This window comes from Lissotriton vulgaris, chromosome 3_1 (assembly GCF_964263255.1).
Source record: "Lissotriton vulgaris chromosome 3_1, aLisVul1.2, whole genome shotgun sequence".
In the NCBI taxonomy this organism is placed as follows: Eukaryota; Metazoa; Chordata; class Amphibia; order Caudata; family Salamandridae; genus Lissotriton; species Lissotriton vulgaris.
In genome coordinates, this window is record NC_141689.1 from 41,176,483 (window position 1) to 41,191,955 (window position 15,473).

Sequence of the window (15,473 nt, forward strand, 5' to 3'; positions counted from 1 at the left end):
CGGGAGGTCTGGGATGAGGGAGTCCAGACACCCAGCAGGGGGGTGGAGCCAGCGCCCGGGGAGGCTGGGGGTGATCGGCACCTGGCGGGGGAGAGCCATCGACACTCCTCTCTCCCATTGACCTGCCAAGTGGTCCGTTCACCTCCTGGGTGGATGGTGGTGCCTCGATGTCGGGGCCTGGCCAGGCCCAGGGTTGGGGTCGTGCTGAGGCCACGCCGCCTCGTGGTGCAGTGTCCAAGATGGCGGCTGGGCCGGGGCAATGCTGCTGATGGCGGCCCGGCCCGGCCGATGTCGGGGTGTTCGGGAGCAGCGTCCTGTTTGGGACGGGTTGCGGGTTGCTTCTGTGGGTTGCCGGGGTGGTTCTTCTGGTGACACCGGGAGAGCCGGTGTTCGGGCCTTATTAGGCGGGGAGGGAGCGGCCCCTTCACGAGGCCTGTCCAACATCCCCTTTATTTATTTTTTTTTTATTTTAAATACTGGGAACGCTAAGTGTTCTTTAATACTTTGTAGCCCATTTGTGTTTAACCCAGGGCTTTCTCCAATCTTATGGCCCATAGCACACTTGTTGGATGACAACTTCTACAACCTGCTTGGCTGCCAACGACTTCAGAAACCTGAACTGCTAGGTGGACCTACTAGGATCTGAACCTGTGACCAGCGGTCGAACGCAAGCCCCTTTTAGTTCTGCCGCTCCACATGCCTGTGAACTTGCATCCCAGGGCAGACTTCAGGCACCACAACCCATACTTGGACATGCCTGAGCTAGAAACACACATCTGTATTTGCCTATTCGGTTTCTGGCTGCAAAGTTTGGTGACATTGCCAACCCCAATCCCAGGCAAAATAAAAGGAAGCTTTCCTGATACCTCTGTGAGCCGCTGCTGGTGCTCATGAAGGTACACATAGCATTGGTAAACTAGATGCTGTACTATTGCATTAGAGGGCCATTGCAACACTTATTAAAGTCCATGGCTAACCTACTCACAGAAGGGCAGGCAAAAGATCAAAAAGACGCAGTGGTGAATAGTCTCAAAACTTTCCTTAATGCGCTTGACCTCACCCAAATCTGTAACAGCCCGACACACGACAAAGGCTCGATCCTCGACCTTATCATCGCCAAAGAGGACGCTACCCAACTGGGGTCGATCCAACCCTGTGACTGGTCAGACCATCACATTATCTCTTTCTTCATCAACGAAAAAGTTAAACCTAACATGGCCCAACCCACCAAATCCAAGATCTGGAAAAGGGACATGAAGAATCTCAACCCGAACTGCCTGCCTTCTCACACTCGCAGTCTCCTCCTTCCCCCTGTGGGCGCCCCTGATGTTCAATCATTGACTGACCTCTACCTCGATTCTATGAACTCAATAATCAATGAAGCTGCCCCCCTGCAATTGAAAAGAGTCTCCACTAAGAAATCGAATCCTTGGTATGATGGCAGACTCAATGAAGACAGACGTGCCTTGCGTATGGCAGAGCGCACCTGGAGATCTGACCCCTCAGCACTGCACCTTAAAATGCTAAAGAACAAGAGAAATGCATACTTTAGGAAGATCAAGCATTCGAAATCAGACTTCTTCAGCCTCCAGCTGGACCAAGCAAAGAACCGACCAAGGAAACTGTTCGATCTAATCAAAGCTCAAACCAAGATGCAACCTTCACCATCAAACAGCGCAACAAGCGATATTCCACACTGTGAAGACTTTTCCGCATTCTTCAAGCTCAAGACCGACAACATAAGAAGTGATCTCCTCATTGATGCAAGCCAATACTCCAGCCCCATCAGAGTGACTACCACTCACCCTAAAAACAATGCATCATGGATGTCATTCGACACCTACACTGAAGAAGCAATTCGCAAACTGCTCGGCACCTTGAAGCCCTCTAATCACTTCACAGACCCCCTACCTGCTAATGCTGTAAAAGACTTCACCCCCCTGCTCCTTCCACTCTGGACTAAAATCATTAACAGCTCCCTTCAACAAGGGCTCATCCCAGACTCCCTCAAGGTGGGGCAAGTCACACCTATACTCAAGAAACCTACAGCTGACCCGGCTGACTTGAACAACTATCGCCCTATCACCAATATCCCCACCTTGGCCAAGCTTCTTGAAAATGTGTACAACTCCAACTGACTAAAACATTGATCAGTTTGACCTCTTCAACCCTAATCAATCAGGCTTCCGAGCGAAACACAGTACGGAAACGGCTATGACTCACATAATTGATGACGCCCTCCAAATCCTTGACCGCAACGATTCCTGCCTCCTCATCCTTCTTGACCTCTCCTCAGCTTTTGATACTGTCAAACATGAGAACCTTCTGGAGCTGCTAAAGACCAGAATGGGTCTATCCGGGACTGTTCTCAAATGGTTCGCTTCCTTCCTACATAACCGTTCACAGAAGTTCAAGATCAACAACGTGCTGTCCTCACCGGTGCCGGTAACTTTAGGCGTTCCACAAGGCTCCTCCCTGTCCCCCACTTTGTTCAACCTCATCATGGAACCACTCACCTCCTTGCTTCAAGCATCCAATGTACTCTTCCAAATGTACGCCGATGACACTCAACTTTACCTCAAGCTACAATCCCCGGAAGACATCAAGCTTCTGAACTCCACACTCAGAGACACCCAATCATGGTTGGTCGATAATCACCTCAAATTAAATGCTCTGAAAACTGAGTTCCTTCTGATCTAACCCCCCAGGAAAATTGCCATCACCCAAACCTGGCTCAATCAGCTAACTGCACTCAATGTCCAACCCACCATTGTGGAATCCGCGAAATCCTTAGGCATTACACTTGACGCCAAGCTCAACATGCAGCAGCACATTAGCAAAGCAACTAAAGGAGCTAACTTCCAAGTCAACACGTTGAGGAAACTTAAACCCTTCCTCCCTGCTAAGGACTTCCAAACTGCTGTACAAGCCCTAGTCATCCCTCGCATAGACTACGGAATTGCGACCCTTAGCGGTCTCCCTCTTTCAACAACCGCTCCCCTAAGAGCCTCCTTGAACGCTGCCGCGAGACTCATCACTGGTTCTAGAAAACACTCGCATATATCCCCTGATTTAAAATCTCTGACCTGGCTGCCCTTTGAGGCCAGAATACAGCTGAAAATAGCCGTTATGACACACTCGGCCGTACACCACAAGTCACCCAGCTACCTCACCCAAAAGCTGACTTTATCAGGAGGCTCGAGATCCAACAGAAGTACAAAAAATTTACTCCTGAAACCTCGCAGATTCCGGAAGGAAAAAACATACAAATGCTCCTTCTCAGGGATGGCGCCCAGGATCTGGAACTCACTCCCGCCTGAAACTAGGCATATCCCCTCCACGGCACTTTTTAAGAAAGAGGTAAAAGCCATCCTTATGGCCAAGTTCACCTGAACTCTTCTGATGCTGGAACAGAGACGTCTGTATCGTTGCTGCAGTACTGGTTACCAGTTTGTTTATTGTATTTTATTTGTACAATATCCTATTATGCTATTTCACTTACCACCGACTACCATTTTGTTCCTAATAGTCGGTTCCAACTTCCTTCCTGCGGCCCCTACCCCTTGTTCCTGCAAGCATTAAGAAAGAGGTTATAGCCATCCGTTTTGGCCTAAGCTCACCTGATCTCTATTGTTGCTGGATCTAAGAGTCTGCACCGCTTTTTGTTTTATTAGTTACTTGATCGTTTACTGTTCCTCATATATGTACACGATTGTTATCCTATTCTACTATGCTATCATATTGTAACCCAATACTGTATATTGTACCCCGCCCCCACCCCTGCCTCTGTGAAGCGCTCTGATATCTGCAAAGGTCTTGTTCGCGCTATATAAAACTTTGAATAAATAAATAAATAAATAAGAGAGGCTGTGAATTTAAAGTCCATTGAGATGGCCGTTAGCTAAGCCCAACAGGGAGTGATCATGAGAAATGAGGTAGGTACCACCACCACCATGCCCGCATGTGAATCAGTCCAGGATAACTTTGCCATGTGCAGTAGTGCCGTCATCTAACCTGTGCAGTGTCCTGTTCTGTGCAGTCCCCTTATGCTTCCACTGGGCACCTCTTCCTGATGCGACTGACCTAGGTTCAGCGGCGGTTTTTCTTCAAGGGCGGCGGGGCTCCGCCCTCCCTATTGACTCGGCCGGCATAGAGCAAGCCAGGGATTTAAAATGCTAAGTAAGAATGTTACTTACCAGGCATTTTAAATCCCGATCCGATCAAAGCCCCGGCCCGGCCCGTGACATCCTGTTGCCTGCCTGCCATCAGTTTAGGACGCACTCGAGCGAGCGTCACTGCAGCAGCAGGCAGGCCAGGCAGGAAATGGTGGCAGCGTGTGGGGTGATTTGTGACACATGCGCTTTTGCGCATGTGTCACAATTTAATGCTACAGCCTTACTGCCGGAGTGTAAACACCGGGCGCATTAGGTGCCAGCCCGGGAATATAAAGAATGGCCCTTTTGGGGCCCGCCCAGAAATGACGAAGGCAGCATCATAAATTTAAAGCAGCCTCGGGCGGGTACAGTGTAAGCCCGAGGCTGCATTGAAGGCTGGGGATTGGGAATGATGACGAGTACACCCTCACCCGACCCTTTCATTAGTCGTCACTGGAGGGGGTGGGGATGTTTTATTTTATGCATTTTAGACACCTTTCCAGGTAGGGCAAAAAAGTCGATGCTAAGGAGTGTAATGAGGAAGAGTAGGACAACGTGTTACAAAGATTACCAATGATTAATCCGTGCGTTAATGGAGGAAGCCGATTTGCTCCTGAGACAGCCTCACAGTAAGAAATTGGTAAAATGGTTAGGGTAAAGGCGGGTGAAGTCTGCGTGTTTTTCGTCATCTTCTGTCTTTTAACTGGTCAAACAGCACATGGCTTTTGGTAGGGTTAAACTTAGTGTTTCGACCAAGGTTAAACAATCTTTCATCTTGCTCATTCGATAAAATGTGTCCCATTTAAGAGGCTAAAAGGGATAATGTTATTTGCGTGCCAATTACTTATTTTTATCGTGCACCAGCTAAATTGTCAATACTTGGTTAACGCTTTTCCTCCTTCGTCTTTTGAAGCTAAAAGTTATGAAATAACATCAAGTACTCTCTTCCCCTTATCTCGTTACCCTTCATTTCTGTCTTTTTTTCTTCCCTCCCTCACTCTTTCTCTCACTTCCCAAGTTCTCATAGATGCTGTTGAGTAGCAAAATTGCTTCCTCTCCTTGTGCTAGTCTCCTCACATCCATTGCAATTTTCCTACATGTAGGTGCCTTTTTAGTCTCATCTTGAACCACTGCACTCCCATACTGTGTCACTGCAACAAAGAAATACTCTTTTTGTACTGGAGTTGGTGGCAGGTCCTTTTCAAGGATATTTGTTGCTAAATGCAAAATAGCATTTTGCTGCTCGAGTGTTACCCATCTACAAAGAAACGGTACGTTTTCTGACAATCTCATAAATTTTGGAACCACTGAAAGGAAGCACTTTAAAGCTTGTGTGCTACCTCGCCATACATGGCAGGGTATCCACAAGGTGAAAGCCAGGCATCCCGCCGCGAGGGGCCGTTGTGGAGATTAAGCAAGCTATTGCCCAGAGTCGCAGAGTGTGAACCCGTGAGTCGAGTAGGCACCGGAGTGAGAATTATCGAGTCCGTGGAATTATTGAGCCCAACCCCCGTCGGGGCGCGGAATTGAACTCTGGTCCAGGGCCGATCTCAGCTTCCGGGTCTGCCGCCTCTAACCCCTGAGCCACACTTCTGAAGCTGCCTGATAACTGGGGTAAGTGTGAAGTATTAATTATTGTTCTTTTAAATTATTTTTGCAATATTTCCATTATTTAAATATACTACTTTGTAATTATTTTAACATATAGCACACTCTAGTCTAGTATCATGACTCATGAGTGCATTTAAATAAACTTGCAAGGGTTAATGTGTCTCATGCAGTGCACTTCATGCTAAATGCTATGTAATATGCAGATGACAGATTTTTATTTTATGAAACTAGATAAGTGGGTTACTGCTTTGAATACAGAGCTCATTTGGTTATGTACAGTCCATACATTTTAATCCTTCCCATATAGCACAGTGAGCTATAAACAGCATGCAACTCTTCAACCTTGTAACGGTTACTTACTTTTGTTACACAACCTGTACATTGATTTACACTCTTCATTTATTGTCAATATATGTGTACATGTGATCTAAAGCGCTTTGACACCATACATGTGGATGAGTAGCACTATAAAATGAAATAGAAACAAAATAGTGGTATTTAAATTTAAAATGTTTGCAAATACAAATTTAAAAGCAAGCGTCTTATGATGTGATACGCTTTAAGCCTTTCTTTCTGCTCCATTGCTTCAAATCAATTACTATTTAAAGCAAGACTACTCACCCGTAGGGTCTCAAGGCGCTGTGTGTGGGGGGTTGAGGGGAGGGGATCTGCGATTGATTTGACGAGCCAAGTCTTGAGGTCCTTCCTTAATTGCGGACGTGATGGTGATTGCCTGAGGTGCAGAGGCAGGACGTTCCAGAAGTTTAGACAAGGATCTTTCTCCAGCACTGGTTTACAGATGTGTGATGGTGGCCTGCGCCAGTTGGGCGGAGTGGAGATGTCAGGGGAGAGTGTAGAAGCTGAAGTGGTGGTTGAGCTATGTATGTCTGGCGTTGTGGAGGGATTTGTAGGCATGCGTGAGGCGCTTGAGCTAAGGTAATTCTTTTGTTGAAAGATAGCAAGTGAAGGTCTCCCAGGGAATATATGACGTTATATCGCATGGCAACACAAAGAATGCCATTATAATATGGTTGTAACAACACAAGTGCTGTTACAACACATTACCATTGCAAAGCACACTTTTACCATGCATATGCCTTTACCACGCATGCCATTATGTGTGTATATATATATATATATATATATATATATATATATATATATATATATATATATATATATATATATATATATTAATACCCCCAGGCAACCCCAAAATTACCCTTTGTACCAGTGCCAATAGCCCTATCCCCTTAAAATTCTAAAATTACCCTTACCACCCTAATACCCATACCCCCAAACCCTAAAATTACCCTTACCACCCCAAAACCAAAACCAACCCTAAAATTACCCTTACAACCCCAAACCCTAAAACTTTAAATTACCCTTGGCACCACAAAATCCAAATTTGTCCGAGTCTTAAAATTACCCTGTGCACCCTAAAATCCAAACCCACCCTGAATCCTAAAATGAACCTTGGCACCCCAAAACATATACCCATCCTGAACCCTAAAATTAACCTTGGTAACCCAAACCTATACCCCTAGACCTCAAAACCCAAACCCACCCTAAACCCTATACTTACCTTATACTTACATGTAAAACACATATGCTTTTACCATGCTTGCCTATACAAAGAAATTCATGTAAACGCATGTGTGGTAAAAGTATATGCATTATAATGCTTTACATTGTAATACTATGCATTGTAATAGCATTGCGATATAATGGTACTTGCGTTGTGTTGGCATGCGTTGTATTGGATATTTCCCTTCTCAGGTGGCCGGTGATGTGGCTGCAGCGTGGGATGTTCAGGATGAGTTTGGCGGAGGTGTTCTTGATGTTCAGCAGTTTCTTATGGAGTTTCTGGGTGGTGCTGGATAGAGTGCTGACAAGCTCATGGGTGACAGTGTTGTTGTACTCACTGGGGGCAAACTGGAAGATTTCATGAAGTAGATGGAGCATGTGGAAATAGGAGGAATAAACAACATTGATTTGGTGGTTTATTGAGAGAGAGAAGTCCAGGAGGTTGCCAAGGTTTCGCACGTAGTCAGTGGGCGTGTGGGGGAGGGGGGGTTCCAAGTGCTGCAGACCCCCTCTTCCTGGGCCACCAAGAGTCAACCAAGGCAGAGGGAGTGGCAACACTTGGGGGTGGATCCCAGGTTGAGGCCTTAAGTCTTGTTTGAGTTAGTTAAGCTTGAGGCAGCTGTCCTTCATCCTGGTGGAGACTGCATTTATCCTGTTGTGGAAGTTGCTCTTGGCAGCTGTGGGTTCTTCTGTGAGGTAGAGAATCAGCTGGATGTTATCGGCGTAGGAGACAATGTTGAGTCTGTGGTTCTTGACGATGGCTGCAAATGGGGCCTGAAGAGCTTGGGGCTCAGGGAGGAGCCTTGAGACCCTTTGCAGCTGATCTCTGTGGGTTTTCAGTTGAATGGTGGAAGTCGTACTCTCTGTGTTCGGCCGGTGAGGAAGGAGCAGATCCATCCAGGGCTTTGTTCCGGATGCTGGCATTGTGGAATCTTGTGCAGAGGGTGTGGTGGGAAACGGTGTTGAAGGCGGCTGAGAGGTCCAGCATGAAGAGGGAAGCTGTTTCCCATTGGTCGAGGCATTTGCTTTTAGGTTTGAGGCTCCAGATATCTCCTTGGTCCTTTAACTTCGGCTTTGTTATGGGCCCAGGTGAAATCTGATAAGCTGCTGCCTCCTCCACTTGCACATTGCAGCTCGGAATGATAGCAGGCAACGTGCAGCAGCAGGCGCTGCTGAATGTGTCAGTTACAAATGTGGTTTTTGTTTGGCTAAGGTATACACCTAAGCCAAGCAGTACCCACCACCACTCAGGTTAATTCAGATGCAAGATTACCTGTGCTCCTCGTCTGGTAGCTTGGCGCAGAGGAGGCTTATAAAAGAGGCAATGTGTAAAGTATTTCTGCAACGCATAGTAAAGTAACAGTGAAAGACAAAGCAAAACACTCCACACTAGTTCTAGAAAAATAGACCATCTTTATGTAATTAAAACCAGGCCTAAAGGACAGCAATTCAATAGTCTATCAAGAGTTATGCCAGTACTAGTAACGTTAATAGCTCATCACAGTGCTCAGGAACCTTTAAGGGAGTTACAGTAATCCTCAAATGAGCCCACCGGCCTCCTCCGCCTCGAAAAGGTTTTCAATTGAATAGGGGTTGAAGTTAGCCTGCACAGGCCTTCGGGACAGTACCTGGGGCTTGGAGTCACTGCTCTCGTTGTCGGCGGTCTCGCACACGGGGTCCACGTGGTAGGAAGAGGAGTTGGGCTCTGGCTTGGCCGCTGGAGCACAGGCAGGTCTGTGGCCCCATACTGCTGTGTTGGTGGGCCTCACACATGGAGCTCGTGTTGGTAAGAGGTACAGAGGCAGGCAGGACTGGTGTTCAGCCGCAGTAGATGCAGTCTTGTGAATCTTCGGCCCAAAGAGCCTGGAGAGAGCGAGCTCACATCGTTGTGTTGCTAGGCAACCAGAATGCGCTCACGCCACTCGGTGCTCCCGGCGCTGACTGAGGGTAAAGGTCTACACCGCTACGGTATCTTCAGAAACAGCAGTGTCGACTACTAGCAAAAGGTGACTGAGCGCCAACACAGCAGGCGCTAGACAATGTGAGTGTGTCTGGTGGCTGTAACGACCGGATTCTCGAACCAGATGGGATCAGCTCCTTAGAGCACCTCCAACCCAGTCGGAAACGTAATCACCTCCCTCCTTAGAACGTATTTACAATAGGTATGTACATATATATATTTATATCTCGTACCTAAGGATGGGGAAATAGCTATACACACACATAGGTTTTCTACAATATCCCACTCATACCAGCTAGTCTCACGGCAACTTAGGCCCAGACTAATCTACCCTGGGGCAGTTCTGATTATTTACCATTACACACTGATCACCTTCAGTGCTCACTCGACACGCAATCCGGCGTGCCTTACGCACTAGGCTGCAGCCCTAGTGCTCTCTTCCTTCCAATCCAGTCCACAATCCGGAGGCCCTAGACACTGGTATCCACCCCAGTGTTCTCTCACTCGCAGCCCGATCCGCAATTCGGCGGATCTACACACCAGTGTCCCCCCTGGTGCTCTCATTAACGCTGCTTACCAACGACGATCACTCTCCTATGAATACCTTTGGAAGGAATCTCTCATTGGCTACTCAGGGTGATACTACAATAACAGGAATTAGCACAACTTGCCAAATTGAATCATGTACCTTCTGCTCTCAGCATCGAATGGTCCCTCTCTCCCTCATTATTCAGTCACCTCTTACCTGACCGGGATTTACATCCGTTCATGAAAATGATGTCTGACTAGAAGACCAGGTTACCCTGATTGAACAAGAATACAAGGCACATGTTGGTTCACTAAGAACTGGGGTATTTTATTACAATGATTATAAACACAGCACTATACTATAACATATATCCAGCAAAGAAAAGTGAAAGGTTAGAATGTACACACTATGCAAAGTGGGGCGGAGGTCACCTTATGAGCACGAAGTCGGGGTTCGACAGTCATTTAGGTTCCCTTCTCGTCTGTGCCTTGGCTCGTCTCGGAATCACACCTCAGCAGTCACGAGTACACGTCTGCACCGCTATGCTCGGTCTCCACCGCTTCTCTCCAAGTCACTGGAACCTTCCTCTTTATTAGCTGCTGTCTCTCTCTGTCTCCGATCGCTCCGCACTACTCCTCTCTCCTCTTCAATCTTTCTCAGAGAGTATCAGCCTCATGATCTTTCTCGGACTTCAAAATGGCGACTGTCTGCCTGGAAATAATTAATGGCATTGATGCTAACGGCTAGCTGCCGCCTACAGACTGACTGACTCATCACAGCCTAACGCTTTCGCTAATATGGAAGCTTGTCCTTTCATGGAAAGTTAAGGCCAGTAACCTGCCGCCCACCAAATTTTTGTACCTCCCCGTACCAAGGACACGTTCCCAGCCGGCCGGCCTGATGTTGTGTCTTCGGAGTGGAGAAAAATACAGTCTTTCGATAAGGGCCAGCCTGAGCCGGTTCTCTCCAAGCGAACAACACTTCGAAACTAAAACATTACACTTGACCTAGAAGCATCTCAAGCTGCCGGGGCAGAAAGCAAGATGGAGTCTCTCCCGTTTGAGGCCTACAAGGCCCGAAATAAGCATAACTCCATAGAAGGTATACTAACACTCTGGCAAAAGGACGGATTATAACTAATACTAATGAATCTATCCCCTAGCTTAAGTTTATAAGCCCTGATCTAAGCAAAAGGGTACGAAAGTGCATTACTGTGCCTTATGAATAGGCCCTGTTTATAGTTCTAATCCCTGCACTAGAAGGATAATGGGCTGGAGTCACCTCCAATCATTCTCCCTCAAAGGAGGGCCCAAAAAGTCGGTCAGAAAAGTGGCCCAATAACATACAAATAGCCCTGATTCTTCCATAACAGGAGGAAAGCTAACAAGTTCTTGGGAACTTGTAGGATATAGAGGCCCAGTTGTCCCTCATTGCAGAGGTAGCAGGGAGCAGGCCAACATAGCTGAGCAGAGTGCATAGGCAGTACAGCAAAGCAAGTGACAAAGGGGCAGTCCTTCCTAGCAGCGTTGTACATCATAGTTGCAGAGTCTCCTCCAGACCCCAAAGTGAACCAATTTGGGGATGTCACAGCGAGGTCCAGTACTAATACCAAAATGTGTCTTTGAAGTGTGGGAGACAACAAAAGACAGCTGTCTTTGATCCTCAAAAGGACCCTGCCCTTTCTTCTCTGGCTCCAGGCACACTACAGGCGGTTATATAGCTATTTGTGTTGGAATAGGCATAGCCCTATTCAGGTGGAGGTGTCAGCCGCTCCCTCCTTCTATGTTTAATAAAGTCTTAGTGCAGGGCTATATTTTGACTTGATAATGTCAAAGCTTTCAAATGTTAAAAAGATACATTTTTTAAAAATTTGAAGAGCGTTCACTTTCACATTTGTAGTCCTGTCAAGTACCACTCATTAGTGGTCATACTAGTGCTGGTGTCCGCATCACCACACTAGAATGTACATTTATTTATTTCCATAATTTCTTTTTGTTTAACTTTTTCTGCTGTGCTGAAGGGCACAAGGACCTGAGAGTGGCATTCAAACAATTTGCATAGTATTATTTAAAATAATTTTGTTTGTGTTTACAAATATAATATTGGTTTTGAAGGGATATTTCTTAAAATATACATTGATTTATTTTCATATTTTATTTTTATGTAGCCATTTTCTACTATACTGACTGCCACAAGGGCCTGAGGGTGGCATGCAAAGTATTTAAAAATAAAGTAAAACATTCTTACCTAGCCTGCTTCTGCAAATAACGTTTTTGTTCTTTCTTAAATAAATGAAAGATTTTTAATTGATATTTCTTATATTATAAGCAATGCATATTACACTCATTTCCTAACTTATTTGTATTTAGTGGTTTTCTTAAATACTGATAGACCCAAGGGCTTCAGAGAGCTATATGAACTATTTTAAATACAATATTTACTTAATTATTTTGCAAAATTGCCTTGCTCAAAAATCAAAGCTTTTGCTGACTTCCTAAAAATTAAATGTTTGTTTCAAATTGATATTTCTTATACATTTAGCTATTTAATATGTCATAATGATTACTGGGCAATCAACGACGTTGAATAGCTGATGCAGAAAAGGAAATGGCCAGCCGTCATTTTTGGTAGGAACAAAATTACAAGTGTGTTTCTTTGTGGATGTGCAACCTGGCTTAGTACCCTGGCCCTCTTCAGAAGTCAGTCTTGCTTGGCAACACAGAAATTCTCTGAAATAATGTATGAGTTTTCTTTTATGAATGCCTAGAAGAACTGATTTTTCAGTCCATTTATCACAGAAATAGTGCGGAAAATGGCACCAAAAAATGGCAATTTTTAAAAATTTTCTTCGCGGGGGGAGAACCCCCCCACACCCCCCTTATTGCCGTCGGGCTCGCTCGCTTCGCTCGCTCGCTCCCGTTCGTTGATGCCTACTTCAATAGCCCCACCAGGTTCAAATTCCACCAGCCGCCACTGCCTAGGTTCATGGTCGCCCCGCATGGCGCGGCCTGCCAGTGAGATAATACATCACATACCCCATAAGTACCGCTACCTGCCTTTGGTAGGGCTTGCCTGGCATTCCTTCATGCCCAGATGTACCAAGGGAAAATGACTGCACTTGGCGCCGCCCTCTGGAAAGGGTGGAGCGGTGCAAGGGCCAGGGGCCCTCCGCAGTGAGAGCGTGGACAGCAGCCTTAGAGCGCCACCATGACGCGGGTCACATAGCACCATCTCACGGGTGCCTTCGGACGCAGGACATGTCTTCAAGCGCCAACCACAGAAAAGCGCGCCCCTCTTAGCACTCTCAGCGCTAGGCGGCCCTGGAGAGCCGTTCCACGGCAGACCTCTCAGAAAACCTGAAAAACAGGCTTTTCAGGAATGAAACGGAGCCTCCCTGTATTCACTGTTTGTCCCTATTAGAATAGTGTGAATGCTTAGCGCTAGGAAGCCCTCTGGTGTTACTGCAGGCTCTAGAAAATGGCAACATTATGTTTAGATTAGAGCTAAAAAGATTAGAGAATAGTCTACATCAAAGAGCCGCAGAAATGCCAACAGTAATGACTGGCACAACAAGGATGCCCACGAATCACCCTGCAAGCCACATCGCGTGCACAGCTGCACCACAGCACCAAAGCCAGGGCCCCGCAGCTTGCTGCTGCCCCACAACACCCACGCCAGTGCCCACAGCACCAAAGCCAGTGCCCACAGCACCAAAGCCAGTGCCCACAGCTTGCTGCTGCCCCACAGAACCCACAGCAGTGCCCACAGCTCGCTGCTGCCCCACAGCACCCACGACAGTGCCCACAGCTTGCTGTTACCCCACAGCACCCCAGCGTTTTGCTGCCCCACAGCACCCACGCCGGTGCCCACAGCTCGCTGATGCCCTTCTGGGTAGGCTGGTGCGGTGGCCGCCTCTCCCCTCTCCACCCTCCCCCAACTGGACAACTCATAACACAGACCACCCCGGTACCACCCCGCCTCTAGCACACTGGAGGCCACGAAATTAAATTAAAACTGACAGCCAATCACAACTATAATGTAGTGCCTATCTCTCAGGCCATCTCATGCATCATACTTCTAAGCGCTGCGCCCCAAGGCAAGCTGAGAGCCCCTCTGCGGTCTCTCACGTGAGACACCAAAACGACTCCCACTGGTGATAACTACTAATGCAGCGCCGCCAGCCTGCACCCCGCCACGGTGTAGCGCCTCATCCATCCAGAAAGACGCTTCGGCGCTCCACGTAGGGGTGTGAAGCGCTATATAAAGGTTATAATACAATAAAGATGGAAATCTTTGCTCTTCGGCACTCGGAGTGGACACTGCTGACAGACAGAGCAACAGGCGCCTGGACCCACTCAGCTAACCGGCGGCAGCAGCACAGCGGTGTGAAGTTACTGCAGGGCCCGATTTAAAAAGTCTATCCCAATCCGAGTGGGAATCTTACTTTGAAACTTTCGGTGATGTACGACGCCTTAGCTCCTCACAGCTCGGCAGTGGCGTCCAGGCGCTGGGCTGTCTGAAGAGAGATGCGCTTCTCTCCCTCGGGGTGAGTGGAGGGCAGCAGGGCGGGGGCGGCGCACGCAGGGGCGTATCTCGGTCAGTAACGGAGGGGAGGGCTCTGAACTTTGGTCACAAACAGCCAACAAACATTGGTAATGCCAATAGACCTGGCAGTGGCTGCCAATTCTTGTTTAGTCTTGTAATTGTATTCACAACACATTATTGTTCGGAAGGCTGGAGGGAGTTAAAGCAAACATTACCTTGGTACTCCCGGCGCTGACGGGGGCTGCTTTGTGTGAGCTTCTGCTCCTTGTCGAAGGGCGGCCTGTCCTGCCTGACAGTGCAGCCAGCCAGGGGGCAGACACCCTGCCTCTGAGGGATGCATGGGAATGGCACAACTAATGGATGACGTTTGGCTAAAACTATGTCACACACAGATTTATAGTAAAATTAAAAGGTCTGGGGAAACACACACCTAAAAAGCCAATTGTTCTGGCCTTGGCTGCCAGCCTCTTGAGGAACACAGGGAAACAGGGAAAGAGGGATGGAAGGAAAGCAGGCAGACAAGAGATAAGAAAGGCACGAGAGAAAGAAGGCAGCAAGGAAAAAAAGAAAGGAAAACAGAGTTAACTTTACACAGACAGAGCACACTCACGAGCTTACATTCAAACGTTGTTGCATTACTATTGCCTTTCAAAAGGCTTGGTTTGCCACAACTTCTTTAGAGTAGTGAAATAGCAGTCCTCAGATAAACAAAGAATGTTATAAAAGGAATTTACAGCAGCATTGGCAGGAGACATAAACTGACAAAGATGGAATGTGCCCTGTGATCACACCAAAAGCTTCATGCTATCACATCAGACTCTAAACATAAGGGTGTAATGTTGCATGCAGTCTAGTAGTTGGGATGGGAGGAGTTAAGGGGTTGAGGGAAGAGGAGGAGTCACGACAGGAAAGGGGCAGTTAGAGTAGGGACAGGGTAGAGGTAAGAAACAGAAATAAAGCTCTTAGATACATCCATACTTTGTCTGTCGTTATTACTGCCACGACATGACAACTGGTGCCGAGGGTGGGATTAAAGCAACCTGCCAGTCCTGCTGAAGAACAGGAACGAGAACTGCCATGTCCCAAA

At 47.2% G+C, this 15,473-nt stretch overlaps 1 protein-coding gene across 4 annotated transcripts in view; it reads right to left on the reverse strand.

Moving 5' to 3' along the window:
- The window catches only part of LOC147725893 (long-chain-fatty-acid--CoA ligase ACSBG2-like), a 680,835-nt gene that overhangs the window by 367,215 nt on the left and 298,147 nt on the right, over positions 1-15,473 (reverse strand). The window contains exon 1 of one of the 4 annotated variants that reach the window (XM_086960038.1): positions 14,286-14,403. The exons of 2 other annotated variants lie outside the window; for them this stretch is intronic. The gene's annotated coding sequence lies outside the window, so the exon portion shown is untranslated. Of the gene's footprint in view, positions 1-14,285; positions 14,404-15,473 lie in introns of those variants that run through there. One more of the 4 variants, XM_086960037.1, reaches the window with a different exon arrangement.